At 49.9% G+C, this 24926-nt stretch overlaps 1 long non-coding RNA gene across 3 annotated transcripts; it reads right to left on the reverse strand.

Annotated features, from left to right (window-relative positions):
- Nucleotides 1–7597: 7597 nt before the first annotated feature.
- On the reverse strand, nt 7598–24819 carry LOC125410548 (uncharacterized). 3 transcript variants are annotated; one of them, XR_014999115.2, is made up of 5 exons: nt 24645–24819; nt 24170–24448; nt 9406–9542; nt 8706–8758; nt 7598–7849 (listed from the first exon to the last, which is right to left on the reverse strand). It is a non-coding gene; the product is annotated as an uncharacterized LOC125410548 (long non-coding RNA). The 3 variants fall into 3 exon arrangements; XR_014999116.2 differs by lacking the exon at nt 24170–24448 and having other exon boundaries at nt 24645–24804; XR_014999118.2 differs by lacking the exons at nt 24170–24448; nt 24645–24819 and adding an exon at nt 12118–12417.
- Nucleotides 24820–24926: the final 107 nt, after the last annotated feature.

The raw sequence follows: 24926 nt of genomic DNA on the forward strand, positions 1-24926 counted from the left end.
GCACAGCGGCGTCTTGGGAGCTATGTCTCCTGACAGAACGCTCCTTCAGCGCTAAGGAGAAGCTTTGATGGCTGCTTCTTGCCGCATATGAGACCAGAGCACCAGGGACACGTGGACAATAAGTGTCTGCATCCTCAGAAGTCCTGGCATCAATGCAATATCACTTGCATTGGGATTTTGACAGCCTCTTCTTGTGGAGGTCACGAGGAGGAAAGCTACTGTAGAAAGACACTCCGTTCGGCCTGATTTGGGGAGGAAAGAAGTTCACCTTGTCATGAGCAGGCCATTGCCCCTTATCCACTCAAAACTTCTTTTAGGTCCACGAGACGGGAAGGGCAGGCAGCCCACCCCCCCTCTCCCTCTTCTCTTTCCCCCTCCCTCTGAAGTGTTTGAAATAAACTTCTTACATTGATTGTGTCTCTTGACTGAAGTCTTAGTCATTGTCCTATTGCTGTGAAGAGACACCATGACCAAGGCAACTCTTAAGCAAAGCATTTAATTGTAGACTTGCTTATAGTTTCAGAGGTTTAGTTCATTATCATCATAGCAGAGAGCATGGCAGTAAGCATGAGAGAGAGAGAGAGAGAGAGAGAGAGAATAAAGGGAAGAAAGAAGGAAGGGAGGAAGGGAGGAAGGGAGGGAGGGAGGGAGGGAGGAAGAAAGAGGGGGAGGGAGGAAGAGAGCTCAAGCATCTGGGCCAGACATAGGCTTTTGAAACCTCAAAGCCCACCCCCAGTAACACACTTCATCCAACAAGGACACACCTCCTGGTCCTAATCCTTTCAAATAGTTTGACTCCCTGGTGACTAAGTATTCAGATATATGAACCTATAGCAGGCCATTCTTATTCAAACCATCACTACTGAATTATTTCCTTCAACAGAACAGGAGAGTCCCCACACACACACACTAGAAAAAATAGTAATAGTATCTGCCTAAAGCCTTTTGATGTTGCACAAGCCATGGATGTTTGCCATGTTGGGAGTCTAAACCTGAATAGACTGCACCCCAGAAAGAACGGCAACCATGTCCTTGAAGGGGAACCAAGTATCTCTGGTGCCCTGTCCCTCCAGGGAGCTGAGGCTACAAGCACAGGATAGGGCTGTGTGACCCCCTTGCTTTGTTCCTTCCATGAGGAACCTTTCGAATATACAGGGGCTTTGACACCAAGCTTGTCCACTTTTTGGAGCCACAACAAGGGTCTGACAAGAGGCAAAGGAGCTCTTTCCATGGTTCTGCGGTTTGTATGTTCCTGAGATAGGGTGGGGGCAGGTTCGGGGAGCACCCGTTTGGCCCACAGAAGAAAGGAGAAATCTGGTACCTTGGTAATGATCCTTAAACGTCCTCACTTCTGGGGGGAGAGAGAGAGAGCAGCCATCCCCATCGTGGGTTTCTGCGTGGCTGTTAAAAATACCGAATTAGACCAGACACCAAAATAGTGGAAAAGAAAAAGAAGTCAAAATAACATTTCAGTGCGATTTGCTTTTGTGCAAAGTAGAGGCATTTATATAGCTTGTGTCTGAGCATGGAATATTTCTGGAAAGATTTAGCCAGACTGTTCACAATGGTTACTTATCCGAGCAGGATGGAGGGCAGGGAGGTGGCCTCTAAATCCCACTTTATTGCCGTCTGTGTGTTGGCCATTTTTGCCATGACCTATATTACTTTCATAACAAAAGATATTTTGAACAATGGCAAACAATGAGGGCAAAGCTTGGGTCACTGCCCCAGCAAGACTGAGCCTATGAGACACGTGTCTGAGTGAGCTATTCATTTGCATATACATAATAATCACAATAGATAACACATATCGCACTGTAATCACTATGAAATAGGCTTGCATTAGCATAATAATCAAAGCACAGAATGCGTATTGCATAATGGCCATTATGAGGCCTATTTAGGCAGAAGCGAGGCGTGGACACAGAAAGCAGTTGGGATGGGATGTGTCTGGGCTCCCCTGGCTCCAGATGGCGAGAGCCCCCCTCTCTCTCTCCCTGGCGTTGGTCACAGCCTTGAATGTCACACCTACAGCATTGACTGTGGGTCACCAGGGCCTCCGTGCAGCAGCACTGGAGCTCCCAGGAACCCCCAGCAGCAGACTCCATCCATGTCCTCCACTGGACGGATGCAGAGGCTGAGGCTATGGAGGCTCATGACACTGTCATGGCAACGAGGCTAAGTGTCCAGGCACACCCACATAGCCCTTTATATAGTGCAAACCTGTCATGAGGGTCTATCTCTCTATCAGTCTGAGATAAGATGGCAATACGGACCACCTCTATCAGGCCCCACCTCTAGGCAGAGGTCTCTAAAGGTATAGGGAATGCAGAGCCACAATATAGAAGGAGCCTGGATTCTTGAGCATCCTCCTATCTAGACAAGGCACGCACACCATGCCATGGCTCTGATGGCATGGCTTGTACCTAATGTTTCCCTAAACGATGCAACAGGCAAAATGTGCTATTAGGTCTATTAGATTCTAAGGGCCAAAAAGTACCCCTGAACATAGGGGGGTATTATATTTCTATTGTGGAAACTCATGTTTACAAACCAGACCATGTATCTGTTGTTTACTTATGGCTCCTTTCAGCTATCAGCTCCGGGTGGGACCCTGGAGCAAAGTCAAGGGTAGGAACAAGCAGAGCATGGGCACAGATGGCACCCGTCCCCAGTGTTATCTCCTCAGACACCCTGCTTTTCACAGGGTACGAGCTGAAGGTGAGGAGGGCCCCCAGTCAGTCCAGTCTGTCATAGCCTGCAGTGACCAGTTTTGTCACCAGGCATCTGCGGGCCAGGGAGTACTGAGTGCCTTGGTTTCCCCAGAAGTCCTCCTCCACCACCTGGGCAACAGATCAACCTGGGCTCAACTAACCCAGAAAACACAAACCATACCCTACCCAAACCACTTCCACGAACTTTTGGCTTACTGGTGACATCCTGCTTGCCTGACACAGTGGCTGAGGTTCGCCAAGCTCTGTCCCACAGAGATGCCTACCCCCTGTCCCTGCATCCCAATGGGGGTTGCGAGGAGAAACTGTGTGGCCCAAGAAGGTGAGTGTCTATGAGAAAGGAGCTGGAGATGGGTGGCCAGGGGTCAGAACTGTAAAAATGGCCCACACCTTCATCAAACTGGTGAGTCCCAGTTTAGTGAGCAATGCTGTCTTAAAATCAACCCAGAGCAGTAGAGAAAGACAGCCATACACGAGGGGAGCCTCTGACCTCTCCACACACTCCTCAGATACCTTCGATGTCCTGCACCGTTCCCAGGGTCTCATACCTATGACCCTGTCAGATGGAGAGATTGGATCCAACAAAAGATTAACTAACTCAATGTACTGTGATTCATCTTTAATCCCCTGTGGGAGCAGGGGGGTGTAGAAATATTCACTGTGGTACGGAGAGGCTGGCTCAGGAGATGAGGAGCTTGTTGTAGAAGAAGCGCAAAGACCAGAGTTCAGATCCCCAGTGCCTATATAAATACACGGGAGTGTTTTCGGTTAACCCCAAACACAAGGACTCAGTGTTAACCTCTGCTCTCCACAAGCATACATAACACACATCACAATACACATACACGTACACACACATGTATACACACAAACACGCACACACAAACATACACACCATACATCACACATGCGCACACATATACACACACATACCCACAAACATGCACATTGTACACACACACACACACACACACACTCCTTGGGACCAGATGCAGGATCTGTTTGTTCATCCTGCTGACCTTAGACCCCCCAGCACCTTCCTAAACTTTGCAGTGTGGAAATCTCTTCTGTCAAGGAAAGGGTCCTCTTAGAGAGCCAGGAAGAAGTGGACTGCCATCATCTTATACTTGAGGCTCCCAGAACAGCAAAACTCAAATGGAGAAAACAGAAGCGTGATTGCCAGGGACAAAGAGGACGAGCCCAGAACTTTGTTACAACTATAGATAAGTACAGTTGTCTAATCTGATCGGGCAGAGTCTGAGAATTAAAAGACTTGTTCGGCTACGCCTGGAAATCCTCGGGAGGGTACCAGGAGTGAGATGTCGAGCGTCCTAGATGAGCAAGCATCAGCCTTTGGATTTCCCGTTGAATCCTGGTCTGCTGATTGTCGCAGCACCCCAACATCATCTCTGAGGTATTGGTGGTCCGTGCCACATCTGCCCAAGGCCCCCAAAGGGTCAGCGGGAACTGTGTCATCTCCCACTGATGGCTTTGGTGAAGACAGCATGACTGGCAAGTATTAAAATACAGAAGTGAGCCCGAGCCCCAGGGTAAATGAGGAACTGGCTGGTTGGCGCCAAGTATGGGCCGTTGGAGGATGAAAACCATGCACTCGTGTGGTAAGCCTGGAGGGGTATCTTTGCTGATGTTGTCCACGACCAAATGCCTACGCAAGAGAGTGTTACAGAGAGGCCTCCGACAGCAGGGCTTCACCAAGTTCTGACAGTTTGTAGAGAAGTATCTGTTGGTGGGAACCAGTGAACTCAAGAATCGAGGGGGGTGCAGATCATGTGATCTGCCTCCTTTCAATTGCAATTTCTTGGTGGATGCGTTCATAAGACTACAGGAGACACACAGAGGCCTGCGGAAGAAAGGTTTTTTTCAGAAACATTATTTTGAGACAAAACAGTGAATTAAATTGGCTTAGGGGAAGAGATGGACGTGGAATCCCGAGGGGCATGTCTTGATTAAGTGGAGTGAGCAGCTTCATTAGTGGCATCAGCTTTTGGTTTCCAGACTAACTTTGTTCCATTCATTCATCCAAAGCTGCTGGCGTGCTCACTCCTCTGCCAACTGCGGACGTTTGCCCTGGGTCCTGGACTCCACCAGATCCTGAGGATGTCACGATGAACACACAGCACCCGTGCAGATCACACTCCAGTGTGACGGGGCGAACCCAAAGCACAGAGCTTTGTGTTCACAACTCAGTGTGAGACACTTATTTGCTAAACCACACAGGCTGGAATCTGCACTTTAGAGTGCAGAAATACAGTTAGAGTACTCCTTCTGACTTCAGGACTTTCCTTGATCCCAGTAGATTAAGTCAAGACATTCAGCTCCCAGCCCAGGGCAGATGTCAAATCCAGCAGGAGACTGAAAAGCTACTGGCAATGTATTGCCCTTTAGGGGTGAGGAACTGCGGAGCCCCAAAGAAAGGTTTTTGCCAGCCCAGGTCAGTGCACGTATCTGAAGGGGATCTTTGGAGCCTGGGCTTCTTGAAGCACAGGACGGCGGGAAGAGCAGGGTACTGTCAGGATCTGTAGAGCGCTTTACACAGCCCCATAGTTAATCCCACCCATGAGTCTCCTATTTCATCTCCCTGACACACACCACAGAAGCAGGGGAGGACCCTCAAGAACAGCATTTACTCTCGTGACCACACAACTGATGGACATCACAGTACTGTGGCCGAGCCTTTCAAGACCCTTCCAGAAGGGTTGTACTATTGCCAAGATGAAATCTTAGGAGAGTCAATCAGGTTTTCCTGACCAAGCCAAGGAGGGAATCTGTCAGAATGCAAGGTCAGGACTACAAAAATGGCCTACTGCTTGCCAGTACCAGGGAGGCAGAATCAGATCGCTGGGGCATGCTGGTCAGCCAGTTTCGCCAATTGGTAAGTCCCAGTTCAGAGAGAGATGCTGTCTTAAAAAAATAAGGAAGAGAGCAATAGAGAAAGATATTCAGACATGATGTGAATCTCTGACCTCTACATGCACACTCTTTAGTTAGTGTATACACACACACACACACACACACACACACACACACACACACACAACACCCCACATCACTCCCCCAAGATAAGGGGATGAACAACGCATTGCAGATGATCCTCTTCAATCGTGTCTATGTGCTTAGATGTCACCTCTCTGGAATAAAGAAGGAGTCCACACCAGGAGGTCTTGCAGTCCCTGGAGGGGAACAGGAACTATCGACAGTGGTTACAATGCTAACGTCCTTTTCCTGGGTACCTCCTTCCTGCAGGGTGAGGCAGGAAGTGGCCGCCAGCTGCCTTCCCTGCCGACTCAGCTGTGCAGCCCTCTGCAGCCCGACCTCCCCACTTCCCCACTGTCCTTCGGGTGAAGGTGTTCTCCTTTCCTGGTAAAGCACACATTGAAGGGCGGGAAACTCAAGAGCACAGAGAGGAACAGCAGAGTGGGCTGCGGGCATAGCTGGAGGCAGAGGCAGGGCAAAGTACAGGGAACCGAAATGTCCCCTCCTTCTGCTTTCTTGTCACCGATGAGCAACACCCTCCGTGTCCACAAAACCCGAAGTGTTTGTTTTTGTAACGTCTCGCATTTTGTGCTGAATTAGTACGGCCACTGCGCCCCGCCATTTTTAGCAAGGGTGCGCGGGCTGTTTCCTTTGCAGAAGAGAAGCCAAGTTTCATCTCTACGAAAGCTGCACACAAAGAGAGGTGACATTTCCTGATCAGACCAGCAGATGTGCCACGAGCTTAAACAGGGCCTCTGGTTGACTCCCTAAGAAGTCTGCAGCAGCTAGGCAGATCTCAAAATACCCCATCGCAGCGGGATCAGACATTCAGGAGAATTGTCATCTGCGGACCTGCTGTGGGGGAAATAGAAACCTCTGGCTGTAAAAGAACCAGCTCTAGCATCAGGATAATAAATGTACCCTGAAGGCGCAGTTGGCATGAAGGGTGTCCTTGCAGGTAGTGAGCACAGATCACGGTGAGTACCAGAGGAAATATCTGCCCTTTGGCTTTGGGGATTGGATGGGAAGTGCTGAAGTGAAAGGGTTTGAAGCTTAAATTTACTCATTTGTACAGTTTAGAAACCCCAAGCCAGTTAACGAAGAGTCTCAATCTGGTAACGCCACAAGGCAGTTGGTAGCAAATGAAAAAACTCGCCGTAGAAACCAGTTCTCAACCTCTGCACACAAGATTCCCAAGGTGAGCCATTTCTGAAATATTAGCTCTTAACCCAAATCTACAAAACACGACTCCACGATAAACAAGTCAGCAAGCACCAGGGTGTAGTTCAGTGGTAGAGCAGTCACCCAGCTCCCACAAAGCCTATCCCATCCCCTAAGTCATCAAAGAGAGCAGCAGGACTGAAAGGAATCCCCAGAACCATCAAATACATCATGTGATCATCCAGCTATCGGAAAGAGGTTGTGAATTGTGATCAAAATAATTAGAATTGTAAAGGGGGGGATTAAAATTATGGGAAAAGGGGGTTGAGCCGGTAAAGTGCCCACCACAGCATGAGGCCTTGAGTTTGGATCCCAAGAAGCCACATAAAAGTTGGGTGAGGTCACTCACATAAGTAACGCCAGTGCTGGGTCAAGGAAGGCCAAGGTAAGTGGATCGTGGGAACTCATTGACCGGCCAGCCTAGCTGAAAGAAAGAGCACCAGATTCACTGAGATACCCTGACTAAAAAACTACGGTGGAGATCAGTCAAAAAGGACACCTGACATGGACTGCTGGCCTCCACAAGCACATGCTCAGATTACATACATGTCTAGCCACCCATACACACCCCGACATGATCGTATATCTACAACACATGTAAAACAAAATGTTACAAGAAAATTATTAAATTCATTTAAAAACACCAGAAATGTTTTTAAAGGGACCATATATAATTTCTAGAAGTGAAATATGTGCCAACTGAACATTTGATATATAGGTAAAAGGTCAGATCTGAACACTTAAGAGAACATAGGCTGGCTCGGAAGACGCCCTGGAATGAAGCACAAAAAAGCAGCGAGATCCCTGAGGTGGAAGGGAAACTCGGTGTGCTTTACCCAGGAACTCAAGAGAGGAGGCAGGGATCGGGGGCAGTGTTTCCAAAGCTGCTGCCTGAGAACTTCCTAGAACAGGGAGAAAAAAGAAATTAGGGAAGCATTGTTATCAAAGGAAAACATGAAAATCTGAACACATTGTAAGAGAAAAGCTGCCAGTGGCAAAAAAAATCAAAACAGAAAAGCAGAGGAGAAAGAAAGATGAAAAGAGACGGCAGGTTCACTCAACGGCAGACTTTTCAGTCCCAACAATAGGAGTCAGAAGTCAGTGGAACATGGAGGCTTGCAGAATGACCTCATTCACTTTACAAGCTAAAAATAGTGAGGAAACAAATAAAGGCTAAGCCAAAGAGCTTGCCTAGGGGCCACTCCTACGTTACAGAGACAGGAAGAGCTGGACACACAGGGTTGTGACCTAGGCAGTGACTTGGAGGCACTTCTAATCCAACACTCTGATGTCACCAATTTGAGACTTTAATTTTTGAACAAGAGGTCCCATGGCTACTTTTCACTGGGTCTTCCAAATCAAGTAGGCAGTCCTCTATGTGGGGTCTGAGAAACTGGTTCAACTCGGGAGCGAGCGAGCAGCCTTCTGTGCAGTGTGTGGGTCAGTGCAGCAAACAGAGCAATCGTGCAGAAAAATTAAAGACAGGCGTATGCAAACATGCTTGATGGCTTTTCCAGCGGACAGTGCTTAGATCCTTGGTGCAGAGGAAGGGGAGCACGCCAAATACCTTTAGGGACAATGCCAGGAAGAAGTGAGAGTCACCCAGAGACCCAGAGCTCACATCTGCTAAGCCAGATGTCATCCACAGTGCTCCAAAGACCCGAGCATCAAAGAAAAGGCAGAGGACAAGACAGAGTCACCGTCGGAGCCACCAGGAAGACAAACGTCTGTCTCAGGCGTGTTGACACACACGCTCACCATCGGTGTCCCTGTGGCGTCTGAATATTGGCGTCCGTCAGGCAGCTAGAGACCTATAAACAGAAGCAGACGAAGATCTGTAGGAAATCACCCTTGTGGTGCTTCACATGGGACAGGAGCTGGCGACAGGTACTGCAAGGAGAAGCTGAAGCCAAAACTTCAATGGTGGGGCCTGAGATGGCTCAGTATGCAAAAGGCTTGCTATGCAAGCCCAAGGGTCTGGGTTTGGATCCCCAGCAGTGCACGGGGTGCAGAGGTGCAGGGGGCACGTGCTCACAATCCTAGCAGTGGGAGAAAGAGACAGGGCTCAGGGGCCAGCAAATCAAGCCAACCAGTGAGTTCCAGGTTCAGTTTTACTGAAAGAATCTGGTAATACCGAGAAGCCGTCTTTAGAAACAGTATCTTCTACTGTTATAAAGCTATAAAGATATAAAGCTATCTTATTTATTATTTTTTTCTAAAGACTCAATTTAACCTTAAATGGTAATGGGGTCGATTCACTAAAGCATTTTTTCTCTATTGCCCTGACTTATAATGCATGGATAGTTAACCGATCCAGTTGTATTACATTGTGGATGTCTGGGTCCATCAGGCAAAAGGAAGTATTTACACTCAGGGAGTGAGCGCCATTTTTTTGGACAAACCATTCTGAGCCACGAAATAGCCTTTTACTATGAAGGTTATAACAGAAGCCTCTCACCTTCGGTTTCTGTGACTGTGCAGGGAGCGATGAGAGCCGGTGGTCGGTTAAGACCCAGAGGGAGGGAGAGACAGAGACAAACAGAGTGTGGGGGTCTCCGGGTTGTGCTTGGTGTCAGGGTCTCATCGGCTGCAGCTCTGCAAACAGATTTGTTTTAGGACAACCCACAAGAGCCCCATTGAAAGGGAAAGTGGAGACTTCCTAGCGAATTTAAGTACAATAAAATGGTAATTTATAAACAGAGGAGTTGTTGGGCTGGGGACACAGTTCTGTTGGCAGTGTGCTGGCTTTACGATCACAGAGGCCTGAGTCTGAGCCTCAGAACCCAGGAGGAGAAGCTGGGGAAGATGATGTGGGGTGCCGGAATCCCTGTCAAGTGGGTGGTGCCTTTGGGCCAACACCCTAGGTTAACGTCTGGTCTTCACACGCGTGCGTGCATACAAGCACATACACACACACACATACATATGCACATACACACCACACACACACACACACACACTTGCCAATAGTAATATGAGTCTATTTTGCACATGTAAGCAGGACCTCTTCCTTGAAAATCTATTAAAATAAATTTCCCCAGTGGACCCAGAGTGCTTTTTCTCAGTCAGGACATGAACGATATGCAGACGGAAGGGAGATGTTCAGAAAACCATCTTCAAATTTAGCTTCGCGTGAGCATGGCCCGAGCCCTGTTCTCCTTCCTCTGATTGTTCCTCACTGTCGTCATTGTGGTGACATCCTCTGACCACCTCTCTCCTGCCAGAACCAGCTGTGGTTCTCAGAGGATACATACACGGAATGTATGTATACATGGAACATACACGGAATGTTTCAGTAAGGGCCCGAGGTGTGGAACTGGCTAAGACAGAAGAATGGTCTTTGCCTCCGCTCTCCTCCTGGATCCTCCAAGTCTTCCTCCTTTGACGATTCCTTTGGGTTGGCTCTGATGGCCAAGTGCCCACTCCCTCTTCCTTCAGGCTCTGCTCAGCATCTCGAGTGAGCAATGACGCTCCTTCCCAGCAGTTTCTCCCAGTGCTTTTGAGATGCACTCTTCGGGGAAATAAAAAAGAGAACAAGCCTCTTTCTTTCCTCTGCTTCCCAGGAGAGGAGGCTGACCACAGAGGCTGGCGGGTTGGCCGGTACTCAATGCTCCGGATGAACCACATGGATGACTGTTCCCCCCACTTCCAGGAAACTGAACCCCATGAAATAGTCGTCATGTTTCAGACACGCTAGGCAAGCAATGGGCCTTGCAGACTGCAAAAAGAGAGGGGACAGGGGGAGCCCTCGTGGAGCCCTGGTTGCTGCCGGTGGGAAAGACCTATGTCTCACGTGCCTCGCACAGGGTCCAAACTTTCCAAGTGAAGACCTTCACATTCAGCTGGGAGATAGACTCACTGGGCAGGGAGAGCAATTCTGCAGGTGAGACAGATGCTGGCGAGGCTGGGACAGCTCCAGGTGATTACAGTAAACTAATCAGGGAGCAATTTTTCTCTGCACCCACAGCTTGCTTTACTCTGGGCACACCTGACTGGGTATGCACACATCCAGGGTCATATCTGCGGGAAGAATGGTCATCGATTTGTATTATTTACTTAATTTGAATCAGAGTGACATGTCACCCAGGCTGGCCTCTCACTCACTGTGTAGCCAATAATAAGCTTGGCCTTCTGATTCCCCTGTCTCCGAGAGCTGAGATTATGGATAAGGCCCACTGAGTCTGGTTTCCTCGGTGCTGGGAATGAAGCCCAGGGCTGCTTCCTGCATGGTGGGCAAGCACTCTACTGACTGAGCTAGGCCTCAGCCTGGTTCTTTTTTCTTTTCCTTTTTTTTTTTCTTAAGCAGAGGAAAGTTTCGGCTATTGGATCTGAAGTCCACCCCATGTTGTTTTAGGAGATGGTAAAATATAAATACAAAAGCAGAGAATTAACCCAAGTTCGGGGCCCTCCTGGATGTGGATGTGTGACCGCAGAGGCACACGGTGCTGCAGGCAGCGCTGCCTATGGGATCTTGTGGAAGAGACTCCTGAGAACTCTGGCTCCTTCTGCTCCCCCTGTCCCCACTCTCTGAGCAGGCTCCTTGGAGAAGCTTCTACTCGAGAAATCTGCACATGACTCTTTATCCCAAAGTGACTGCTGAGGGCTGGACATCACACGAAACTGTAGACAAGCTGCCTCTGAAATTTCACACCTGACCCTCCGGTACTTGTGAAGGCTGGAGCTGTTGGGGGCTTCCAGTGTGAGGTGGTGTGCAGAGGGCTTAGTCTCCCCCCAGCACGTACAACAGTTAGTAAATACTGGTCAGCGCACCTTATAATCCCCAGACACTGAACGTCGCCGCCTGAAGACGGACAACAGGAAGAGTGCACAAGGTTCTAAGTTCAAGTTCAAGAACTGTCAGTGAGAGGGACAGGAAGAGAAGGGAAAGAAGGGAGAAGGGGAGGGGGGAGAAAAGAAGAAAGGGGCAGGAGCACAGAGGCCCTATTTATAATCCAAAACTCTCATTCATATGCGGGAGTGGAGTGTTCCTTCATGGTCAGTCAAGCCACACCCTACCACTGGCCCGCGTCCCTCTCTGGTGATGAGCACGCACGCTGCTCTAGCTGGAGAACCTGTGGGGACTTCACCTTCCCTCAACCCCTGATCAAAACGTGAAAACCAGTTTCCAAACACTCAGAGGAGCAGCAGAAGGGTGGGAAGGCACACATACTCTCAGCAGAGAATCAGTCGGGCCGGCCATCCATCTTCGTTTAAAGCTCAATGTGATCTCGATGTTCATATAAACTCAGTTTGAAGGCACAGGTAAGGGCTGAAGAGGGTGCTCGGGAGATAAAGCCCTTGCCATGCAAACGTAAGGACCAGAGCTTAGATCTAGAACCCATGAAAGACCCAGTGGGCCTGGCAGCTTCTCTGTATTCCCAGCACGTAGGAAGCAGAGGAAGATATATGTGATTCCACAAGGAAGGTGGCCAGCCAGAGCTCTGGGTTCAGTCAGACGCCCTGTTTCCACAGATAACATAGAAAACAATCAAGAAAGACTCCTCACGTCAACCACATGCACATGCACACGCATGCGCACGCACACCCACCCAGAGAGAGAGAGAGAGAGAGAGAGAGAGAGAGAGAGAGAGAGAGAGAGAGGTTGGTTGGTTTTATGCAAAAAATGAAACAAGCAACAATACCCAGGACACTGCTCACAATGGCTAAGAGACAGCATCAGCCTCAGTGTCTGGCAGAAAATGGATGAATGAGAAGGATGTGGGAGGGGCTGAGGAGATGACTCAGAGGGTAAAGTGTTTACTGTGCAAGACTGAGTTTGGATCCTCAGAACCCACATAAATGGCGCAGTGATGAACGCCTGCAGCCCAGGTGCTGGTAGGAGATGGTTAGAGAAAGACAGAACCGTAGAGCTTGCTGACCAACCAGGGCCGCCAAATCTGTAATCTGCAGGTTCAGTGAGGGATCCTGCCTGAAAAAATAAAGCCAGGAGCAGTTGGGGAAGACATCTTTCATTGACTTTTATCCTCCACACGCACATGAGCACACACACACACACACGCACACACACTTGCACACACACACACACACATGCATGCACTATTGTTATACTATGCCACCTGATTGGTTAAATACATACACACACAAACATAAGCAACAGCCCCCAACAAAGAACACTGTGGATCAGCTCACACCATTGAGAGCCCAACCTTCCATAACATTTAAAGAGGACCCAGAAAATGTTAAGAAAAAGTCCAAAGACTACTACGCAAGTTTTGTTGAGATGGGCAAAGGATATTGGGGCAGCTCATAGTAAAGAAGAAAAAAACAGACAGTCAGTCAGTCAGACAGACAGACAGACACACACACACACACACACACACTGAAACAGAGCTCCATCTTACTGAGGACGTATAATACAAACCTAAGCTGTGATGAGTCCAAGGGGTGAGAGGACAGAGGTCTGGGCATAGCATATGACTCCCCCTGGGGTATCTGGAAACCTTATCAAAATATAAACACTCTTCCCCTTTGGCCTAATTATCCTGCTTACTGGAATTTGTCCTCCGGTTGCAGCAGCAGCATGGAAGATCTGCCCTGGTTTACAGTTTGCGGTAGGAAAAGATAGGAAGCAAACCAAACACCTACGGGCAACCGGCACTGGGTAAGATCAATTTATTGCGTGGCCGTAAATAAGATACTCGAAGGTTGTAAAGATGAGTGAGGACATCTTTATGTGCTGTGCTGATTTGAAAGATGCCCAGGATAGGCGGCTCAGGAAAAGAGCAAAGTCCTGCAGCATTCTTCACAGAACGCTCGCCTTGGCACTGGTGACTCCATTATGGTCTTCACTTGCGCTTCTCTGAGCGCTGTGAAACTGAGCCTCCCCCCATTATCCTAAGAGCCAGTGAGTCTCTCCATTTCTGTCAAAGAGAGGAAAGAGAAGAAAAGAGCGAGCGAGCTCTCTCTCTCTCTCTCTCTCTCTCTCTCTCTCTCTCTCAAGCACGCACGCACACACGTGTCTTACCTATATTTAATAAAGGTATCCAAAATCCTACCACAAGGAACCCTATCAGACAGAGCTGATAGGAGCAAAGATACTATCCATGTTTCCTATCATTTTGAGCTGTAAAACTAAAAAGATAAGTTATTGGTTCAAAACCAAAACTGAACTAAATTAAGCCCCCCCCCCCCCCGCCAGTTGCTCACGGTAAGCAGAGCCTTACTCTTCTTGTCCAGTACCAGTCCCTGGACTCCACAACTGGACCTGGAGAAAGGAGGCTTAGGTCAAGGAAAACCACGCAGACAGGGAGGCCCAAGAGATCCAGAAGGCTCCCCACACACGGACCAACTTCTGCTTGTTTGCAAGACACAAGGCCCGCAGAAGGACGGCTGTTCTGCAAGAATGGTCCGTGCCCACTTCCAAATGATACTAGCCACTAGCAGGACTGTTTATTCAAACCAGCTTTAACAGATAGCAGGTCCCTGTGATTGGCTGAGGAAACACAAGACCTCAAGCCCTAGACGATTCCTTTCCAACTGCCAGTGTGATGGCTGAGTCCACTCTGACCTGCCTTCTTTGTGGGCTGAGTTTTCCCCTGCGTTATAACGGCTTCCTTCCATCTTCTGTGGCTCTCTCAGCCCCAGAACGTAGACATTTTACCCAAGGGCCCTCTGGTCAGAGCTTTGCTTCTCCCTCTGCAAAAGAAACAAGAGAATGCCCCATCTGAAATTCACAGAAAGAAAAGAGCCACTGTCCAGGCAGGCCTGTGAGCTTGTAGCGTCTCCCGGGATTCTTACAATGCTATCAACTCAGAGTACATGTTGGGCGTTAGCAAGCAGCTGCCTCGGGGAAGAACATGTGGACCATTGCTGCTGACTTAACGGGAGAGAGCTTAGAAACATGGGGTGTAGGAAACAGGCACCAGGCCTCCCCGGAGCTCCAGTTCCCACCAGTCTGAGCTCTCTTGGAGGCAGCAAGCTGAGTCGGTTTGACGACACGCCAGGTCCAGGGCTCTTGTAGTGAACTGATCTGGAGACAGTGAGTTTGTCGCAGTTGACCGAGGCCTTGGTGTTCCGTCTCCAGTCCCAGCCTGCACTGCAGAAGCTAAGCAAGGACCACCATCCCAGAGACCCTGGCAGCATTGCTGCCCCCTTGGAAAGCCTTCATGACAAAGAAGTACAGGTTCAGCGTGACGGTGACATCACAGAGCCATCTCTCTGCCCAGGGAACATCTGGAATCCTTCCATGACAGTATCTCGGCTTGCACTTCTACAAGGCCACACTTTTTTTTTTTTTCAATTAAGAACTTCAGAAGAAATGACCCGGGTGTGACTCACAAGCTCAATGACCAAGAAAAGGACGAGACGAGTGGCCCTCTGGCACCTGTGACTCACGCCCTTCCTAGGAGCGCCAGGGCTCTGTGATGTTTCCCTGATCTTTTGAAAATGTTAAATGTTCATTCTATCAAGGAAGACCTTGCCATTTAGAGCAGCCAGACCGCACACAGAAGTCACGGTGAGCCTGCTGGAGGGCAGGACAGTCCCTCGCCCGACACACTTGACATTCTACTCCAGGGCCACAGTAGAACACAGCCTCCGCAGGGACCAGAGCCACTCCAAGAGGAACAATCGGTTCCGCACATGAGGCCCTGTCTCATGGGGCTGAGACGGAAGAGCTCCTGAGACAGGGAGCAAGCCCCTCCCGAGAACCACGTCCTGCCCTGAAACTAGCAATGTCCTCCTTCAGGTGGAGTTCACCTGTGTCCACCCAGGCCCCTTCTGCCTCCTCAGCACCCTGAACCAAAAAAAGGGAGCTAAATCCTTCTAAGCCCAGAATACACCGCTGGTGACGTCGGCCAGGACGTGCCTGCAAATCCCCACTGTGGGATGCCAGTCTCCCCTCTTTCACCTCAGGGCACAAGTCCCAAGTTCCCCGTCAGCCCTGGCGCTCACCCCTGAGACCTGCTCCACTTGCCCTGCGCAACTGGCAACTGAGTCAGAATCCTAGGAAACCCTCACCTGCCAGTCCTCCAGTCAGAGCAGAGGGTAAGCGACGCCTACCATTCAGGTTCAACTGATGCACACACAGCACCTGCTGGGTGTCAGGTCACGTCGTCGCACCGTGACCATCCAGTAGCTCTCGAGCATAGTACGGCTCTGCTAGTTATCATGGTCCGCTAGTCCATCCATCTCTCCGACGGGGAAGCCTGCAACTCGAGGACCCTCGCTTGTGACGGTTGAGACCTGATTCTCACGGGTCTTAAATAAAACCACCCCCCAAAAAAAAAAATCCCCAAGAAAGGGAAGCCCCATGCAACAGTTTCAGCCTGAGATACACTTGAAAGAGCATGTCTTGGGGGCTCGGTGGCCAGCAGTGATAGCTAATATTGATTGTCAGCCTGATAGATCTGGATTTACCTAGGAGACAAACTCTGGGCCGACCTGTGAGGGATTATCTAGAGTGTGTTAACCAAGGTAGGAAGAGTCACCCCAAATATGAGTGGCACATTGTCAGGGCTGAGGTCCTGGACTACATGAAAAGAAAAGACAAGGGATGGTGAGATGGTCCCTGTGTGGAAAGGCACTTCCTGTGCGACTCTGAGCACAGAGTTCAAGCCCAAGAACACAGGCGACGCTGACAGGAGAAAAAACCGGCTCCGTGAGTCTGTCCTCAGACCTCCACATGTACCATGGAGGGGCGGGTGCATTACATGTGAGCATGTTTGGGAGTGGGCACGCACAATGACAATTATAGTGATAATAACAATAATAGCAGCAATAACAACAGCCACAAGAAGACGCATTGAAAGGGGAGGGTGAGCTGAGTACCAGCATTCATCTCTCCCAGCTTCCTGACTGCAGATATGAGCTGACCAGCTGTCTCAAGCTCCCACTGCCATGGCTTCCCCTCCATGGTGCCCCTGCACGGTGAGCCCAACTAAACCCATCCTGCTTTAGGTCGCTTTTCTAGGTACTTTGTTGCAACAATGAGAAGTAACTACTACACCAGCCGATGGGCTTTGGGGAAGAAATTCAAAGACTCTGACCTAATCAGTGATTGATCCCTTCATGGGTCTATAATTTGATGGTACTGTTGGATGGTGGTAGAAAGTAAGAGGTGGGGTCTATTGGAGGACATCCGTCCCTGGGATGTGTCCCCTGTCTTCTCTCTGCTTCCTGCTTGTCACGAGGTGAGCAATGTCCCTCCGCTCTATCCTTCTGTCACTATGCTGACCCTACGCACACAGCCGAAAGCAGAGGCTGTGGACTTTCATCCATGAAACCATGACTCAAAATAAACTCCTTTCTAATTGTCTCAGGCATTTGTCACGGAGTCAAAGACCAGCGCCTCAGATAGAGGCAATGAGACTCCGGAAGCCCATGTGCTGATGTGTATCCTCCTGACAGCCTGCTGCCCCGCTCTGCCAAGTGCCCATAGTGAATATCCACTGCCAAAGGGCCCTGGGGCTACGCCAGCTTCTACGCTGCTCCGGTGGGCACTTCAGAGCCTGGGAATGAGCACCCCAGGTCCCTGCGATGACTCAGGTGGAGGGGACGGCCAGGCATTGAGTGCCTCTGTGTTACTGCTTGCTCACACCCTCATCACGGGGCAGACAGTAGACGCAGCACAAGTGGAGTGAAGGCCCCGGAGGGGAGAACTGCGGCTGCGTCCAGGCTGAGTTGTGCCCCCTCGAGCAGCATGGCTGGGCAGTGCAGACCCAGACTCTCCGTGTGCTGCTGTGAGGCAAGGAGACCCTCATCTCAAGGCTCGATTGGATCTGGAGGATCCACACCCAAGAGGCCTTCACAGTTGCCCATCTGACAGGTTGGCGCTAGCCCCTGGCAAGGGACTTCAAGTCCCTCCTACATTGGACTGTCCTGCTAAGGTATCAGCTAGCTTCCTCCGCAGTGACCCAAGCACACAGAGTGGAAGACACCATGCCGACGTGACTCAGAGGTCACACGTGGTCATTTCCAGAGTATCTTGCTTACTGGGGTCAGCCCTCGTCCGTGTGGGAGGGGACTCACCATCTGAGTTCTAAGAAGCAAGAGCCTCTGGGGCCGTCGTGGAAGTACTAGCTACCGCGGAATGTGCCAGAAATAAAGACCTTAGGCCAGCTAGCAATCTTTCCACCAGGACCTTGTAGTCCCCACGCTGCTCTACTTCCTTATCTGTGGCTTTTCTTGTGCAACCCAGAAGTTATCAAGTGCTTGTCAAGGGACTCAACAGTCTGCTCAGGAGAGGAGTGGAGTCGGTCGAGTATTAAAGAATAATGGGTCCAACGTTCACTTCTTCAAATAGATCAAACAGCACCACAGAGGGCCAAAGGTCACCTGCAGCCCAGCCTTCCTCCTTCCCTCTCCAAGGGCCCCCATCGAAATGCCCAAGCTTAATATAGACATGGTGACCATGGTGACCATGATGACCAATTATCAGAGGGACAGGACAACTTAGGATATAAAAATGCTGGGGATTTCACTACGTATTCTTTCAACCTGACCGCTTAGTCTTAGTCCTGAGTTTGAGGAGGCCCAGGAGAATCAAAGGAAACAGAATGAGAGTGTATGGCAATAACTAACCCACGTGCTAAGCCTGCATACACAGCCTACAGACCACAGGTCCCATGCCGTCATTGTGTATGGCACTGGGACAAAATGCCTGGCAAAGCAACTTAGAGAAGGAAAGGTTCGGTTGGCTCACAGTTCCAGGGGACACAGTCCATCATGGAGGAAAAGATGGTGGGGGTAGGGGGCTGGGGGAGCAGGAGGGGATTGGTCACATGGCAACCGTAATCAGGAAGCAGAGACAGACAGGTGCTGGAGCTCAGCTCGCTCTCTCCTTTTATTTAGTCTGAGACCCCTGTCCCAGCCCAATGGTGCCACCCACATACAAAGTGGGTCCTCACACCTCAAGAAATCTACTCTAATCCTTCACGGACATGCTCAGAGCCTTGTTTCCATGGTGACTCTAGATCCTGTCAAGTTGATGATCAAGATTAATCACCACCGAGGGACTCAGTGGCTGCCCACGGCCCAGGGCTGGGAGTTCTGATTGGGTATCTTCATGCACTTGGCCTTGTAGAGGCTTTGAATCTATCGTGAGCGAAGGAGCTCCCAGCTGAGAAGGGAAACAGTATTTCACAGAATTCCTTAGAGCCACAACTACTGTTGACTCATTCAACACCAGAGACCCTTCCTTTCTGGATCTCCGTGTCCCCCAAAAGACCTTTCTACACACCCCCACACAAGCTGCCCACAGCTGACCCCAGCAGCCCCAGCCTCTCCATCTCTCTTGGCCTCGTAGGCTGCTGACTTACACCTATAGACTGACTTACACCCATCAGACTGTTTCCTCAGGGTGTTATTCTTTGTCCAGGCTTCCCTGGTCTCTGATCATGTGACTATGTCCTCCACCTCGACTCACATATCTTGGCTTTTCTCGCTCCCAGTGACTGAGAAATTCTCTCACCCTGAAATGAGTAACTTCTAAAACTCCATCCCAGTCCCACCTGGCTTGCAAGTGCCAAGTCCTGACCCCAGCTCTGATGTCCACGAGCCCGACTTCCTCTGGGCCTCTGGGCCTCTGAAAGGACCCTAGTGTGCTTTACACATCGGCCTCAGCCTGCTCCTTCCTGTACCCCTCACCCCACTCAACCATCTTTTCACGCACAGGGGGCCCAGTCCATCATGGAAGAGCAAACAGTAGGGCTGCAGGGTTAAGGGGAGCAGGAAGGGATTGATCACATGGCAGCCCCAGACAGGAAGTCACAACCAAACTCTAACACTGGCGTTTAAATATAAGATGTCTGTCAGGGGCTCCTGTTTTGAACACCGGGTTCCCAGCTATCAGGGCTGTTGTGAGAAGGGTACAGAACCTTTAAGAGGTGGGTCCCAGCTGATGGAGATAGGTCACCAGGGAATAGGCCCTGAGGACCACAGCCCTAGCCTACTGTTTCCCGTCTCATCCTTGTCTCCACCTCCATCTCCCGCTAACACAAGTCTCCTGCCACCATGCCTTCCCCACCACAGCGGCCTAAAATGTCCTAAAACCCTGAGCTAAAATAAACCTGCCATCATTGCAGCTGTGAGAAAAGTTACAAGGACATAGCAACAGCCTTTTCCTCTTCTCTTTCCTGTTTGGGGCAGAGTGCCGCGTGATTCACACACCCCCAAATCATGTGACACTCACAGCAACCCTGGGCCAGGCCAACAGTTCACAGCTCTATAGATTCACCACCCAGCTCCAGAGATAAGGAAACGGAAGCCCAGGGTGGCCACGTAAGTCACCTTAAGCCTCACAGCCAGCGGTGGAGTTCACGTTCAACCCCGAGGCTATAGGCCAAGGCCTAGGTGGACAAGCAAGCCTGTGTGTGCAATTACCCGTGGTTCGGTTTGTTAGCATTACCAAACTGTCTCATTGTGAAGATTTTGTAGCATAATTCCTTGGTGGGGAAAAAAGTTTTCTGACTGACCTTGGAGCCTGGGAGGGAAGATGAAACATTAAGTCATCCTGCCATTAAAATTAAGTTCAATCACCCCTAATGGAATGTCACCTCCAAGATAGCCATTAAAGCCACTGGCCTAACCAACTGGCAGGTCCTGCGTATATCACCATTATCCCGTCCCTGTAACAGCCATTTGTCGGAGGCCGAGAGAGCCCCAGGAGACGCTGAGCGCTGCCCTCAATGTCGTGTGGAGGAGAGACATCTGCCGTTTCCTCCCCTGCTTCATCGGGGCAGCCAGGGATGTGGCAGGAAGGCACAGGGCACAGACACAGATGTCACAGGCTTTGACCTTGGGCCACCAGGACGGGGCAGTCTGGGTGAAAGAGGCTACGTCATGGTGTGCTGTGCACTTGTGTGGCTCTCACAGATGCTACCCCAGCCACTCAGCTATCAGCCCCTGCTGCTCTCCAGAGGCGATGGCTCCTGCCTGCCTGTGCTCGTCCGGCCCTGTGTCTGGGGTTTGAGCTGGGGTCCCTACTCACCAGCTTGCTCTGAAGAACTCTTGTCTCTGTCCACGTCAACCTGGCATTGACCTGGGTTCTGGGGACTCAAACGGTGGTCTAAGGCAGCAAGTGCTTTAACTGCTGAGCCGTCTCCCCAGTCCCCATGATTGACTTTGATTGACTTTTTCTAAGCTAGCAAGCAAGAAATGACTTTCACTGTGACATCTGGGTGTGTTTACATCACTATATTCTGCTCTTCGCTTTATTTGTTTGACACATGTAGCTCAGGCTGTCCCTGAACTCTTTGTTGCCAAGGATGACCTTGAGTTGATCCTCCTGCTCCTGCATCCTAAGTATTGGGATTACAGGCGCATGCTGCCACATTCAGCTTACATTTTGTCCCTGTCTGCCCCTCCACTGCCCCGCCATCTCTCTGGTGCCTTTATTCCCCCAAAGAGCCCTCCTGTTCCCACGCCCTATAAATCCCATTCCCCTCTCCTGCCCCTCCTCATCTCTCCTCTCCCAGTCCCCTTTCAACCTTCAATCCTGCACAACTAGAGAGTGCACATGAGAAAAACAAGCCCTACGGCTTCCTGGTTTCCTTTGCAGGCCCTTACACCTTTAAAGCCCAGACTTTGTCCTCTAATGTAAATAGACAGGGAAGCCGAGACTCTACTAGGCTGAAGGAAGATGCCGTAAGCACACCTGCCAGTCACCAGAGGCAGGGCTAAGAAAAGCTGGCTTTCTCCTCAACACAGTGTGCTCGAACAACTACTCTTTGGCAGATTGCTTTCCCTCACCGGACCCCCTCCCCACTAGCTAGAAGCTCTGTGTCCCTAACACCACCTCCTCCTCTGAAGTAGGGTTTGTAAGAATTTAAGATACAGTGTTGGACCGTGGGGATGTCTTATAGATAAAGACTTGCCTCTAAGCCTAACAACCTGGATTCAGTCCCTGAGATACACTTTGGAAAGCGAGACCACCAACTCCTGAATGCTGATCCCTGACCTTCACATGCAAGCAGTAGTACACACACAGCTCCTTCCATGTCTGATGCAAGAGCGTGTCTTATATAATGGAAGGTGAGTGTTATCTGGGCCCCAGAATAAGGTGGGGACACTGGGTGTCTCCCCTGAGAGTCTATGATGGCCATTCTACATCTTCCCATTGAACAGATTATTTAACATCCATGGCGTATTATTTTATAAGAATCATTTGTAAGGTTTGTATTACCTGACCTGTCTCTGGGGATATGTCGACCATGTTCTTCCCTCTTTTAGGAAACTCCTGTGTACGCTTCAAGATATGGGGTAGAAGCCACCTCTTCCGGGCAGCACCCTGGTTCCCTAGCTGTGTGAAATGGATACTCTTCTGTCCTCTATAACACTGGTGTTATAATAACAATATATAATAATAATAATATATATATAATGATAATATATATAATAATGGTGTGCCTCTGTAATTCAGTGGTAATTCTTCTAGCCACAGGGTACATCTTGGGCTCCTAGCTCTTGGGCAAGGTCTAACCCAAGGTAGAGTCTCAAAAAAAATAAAATAACCTCATTGGACAAATAAGCCACAAAGCCAAATTTTGCTTGCCCTTCACAATATAGCATATAGATTTTTTGCTTGCCCTTCACAGTATAACATGGAGATTATGTCTATGAAAATTAACCAAAAGATGACAAGGTTGAGAGTAAGCTGAGAAAGCAAAGCATGGGGCAAGAGCAGTGGCATCCTGCCCTTCTCTGCCCTGCCCTGCCCTTCCCTGCCCTGCTTCAACCGCCTCACTCAATGACGCACCAAACCGGAGAGAGGAGGGCAGGCCTCCTACCCCAGCCAAGTTGTAAAATGTAACGGCTAGAAACCGTGCCCTGCCTTCATGCCATATAAATCCCCACTGGGCCATGCCAGTTGATGGACTTCGAGCAGAAATATCAATAAGCCTAGGAAAGAAACGGAGGGCAAAGGTAATGTCTACTGTAAGCCAGGTCCTGAGTGTCCAAATTACAGCATCAAGGTGGGTGTCAAAGGTCATCTGGTCTACCCTCTGGCTCTGTATACAATGCCTCCAGTTCCAGCAGTGACTTCCAGGCTCCAAGGGGTTCAAACTCTTAAGGCCTGTGGTTTTAAGCGGCAGAGACAAAATTTGCTCTGTGATCCCACTCAGGAAGTCACGCTATCAAGTTCAGAAGCGTGAGACACCACCTTGTAGACCGCAGGGGTTATTCGTGCTTCAGAAAGCCCATGCTCCGTTCCGGAGGAGTGGCAAACCTATTCGACACTGGGTACAATTAAGGGCCCTTATAATAAAATGCTCTTCTGGCCAACAAAGTAGTTCTCAGCCATCTTTGGACTCCCAGATGTTAGGCGAGGCCTAGCTCAGGGTAGAGTCTCCAAACTGGCTTGCTGAACAAATAAACCATAAAGCAGAATTATAAGCGCTTAGATGAGAGGCCAGAGCCACACACAAGGAGTGGCCCAGGAAAACTGACCCAAGTCTTCAGTGGAATCCGACCATGAACTCGCTCCCAAAAAAACAGTCATGAGAAATGATTGGGACAATTGGGTTTTGTTCTGCTCAGGTTTGTGATGTGCAATCATTTGTCCATGTTCAAAGGATGTCCTGCCACTGAGCTACATCCCAAGTCTTTGTGTGTACATGTGTGTGTGTGTGTGTGTGTGTGTGTGTGTGTGTGTGAGAGAGAGAGAGAGAGAGAGAGAGAGAGAGAGAGAGAGAGAGAGAAAGAGAGAAAGAGAGAGAGAGAGTCAAACAATACAGTCCAGGCTGGGCTCAAACGCTTGCCTCCATCTCCTGAGGAGGATTAGACAGTCACGGCTGCCTGAGGATCTTCAGTGTGTACTGAGTGTTGGATAATAGTAAGGAATTATGGTGATTTGGGGGAACCTAATGACTATCAAACCACTGTCTGTGAAATACGGAATACAGAAACTGACATGTTTTCAAAGGCTTTGGGGGAGGCAGACAGATATAGGTGACGCTGGACAGTAATATCCGGTTGGCATAGCATGGCGGGGGCCCACTGCTTTCCACTTCCGAGAACCTCTGGGAAGCTCATTAAGTAGAAAAGCTGAGAAGCACAATGTGGGGTGGCAGATAGAAGAACAGGCCTTTCTATCTGGACTTGGAAGCAAGCAACATCTCAAGACATGAAAAGCCGGAAATGTCATGGAGTTCCCTAGACCCACAGAGGCCTAGGAGCAGGATGGGCCAGTCATGGCTCAGGAACCCCAGCCAGACATCCAAACAGGTGCCCTGTGGAGATTGAGAGCCACCTGTGTTGCTGACCTGTTTCTCAGGGATGTGGAAAGTGCCGACAGCCAAGATCCTGGCAGAAGACTCATGGGTACTGGGTACTTCGTGCAGGCCGTGGGCGGGTACTGCACAACCTTCCAAAACAATCTATTTGCTCTTCTTGTTCCAGCAAGCCCTGACTCAAGGACAGCCCCTTGTCCACTTCTGGCCTTGCACACAGCCTTCTTCAAGCTCTGTCTTCCTCCAGAGAAGCACACTATGGTCATCTTGGGGTTGTCATTCCTATCGTCCTCTTCAGGACCCTCTGCTTATCTAGAGAAGGCGGGTCAGAAGAGGCTAGTCCAGAGTGGACCCTGAGACCCCTGCCCAGGGGAGAATCCACCTGCCTCTCCCCCAGCCCCTCCTACCCACAATCTGAACCTCTCTTTTCCTAGTGCTGTCTAGGGAATAAAGTGGGATTCCTGGGGAGCTAGCCTTTGTTACTGCCTCCTCAATGTGGATGACTCACCCCTGTTCATCTTCCCAGAGACCACCAGGGCCCTCTGCTGGGTGAGGGTGGGGCCCGAGAGCCCGCCACACCATACACCACTCCTGTCTAGGATTTATTTGCCTTTAGCTCCTCATTTACCTCCTGAGATCATGGAAAAAAAATGAACCTGACCTAAGCTGCAGCACAGCACTTGGCCTTCACCTCTGGTGTATGACCAATGAAGGCCTAGAATCACTCAGTAATTGCCATGGCAACATTGGGTGAGGTGGGCGGTTCCCTCCCACAAGCTTATCTCTACTC

This window comes from Myodes glareolus, chromosome 22 (assembly GCF_982192425.1).
Source record: "Myodes glareolus chromosome 22, mMyoGla1.1, whole genome shotgun sequence".
Taxonomy (NCBI): domain Eukaryota; kingdom Metazoa; phylum Chordata; class Mammalia; order Rodentia; family Cricetidae; genus Myodes; species Myodes glareolus.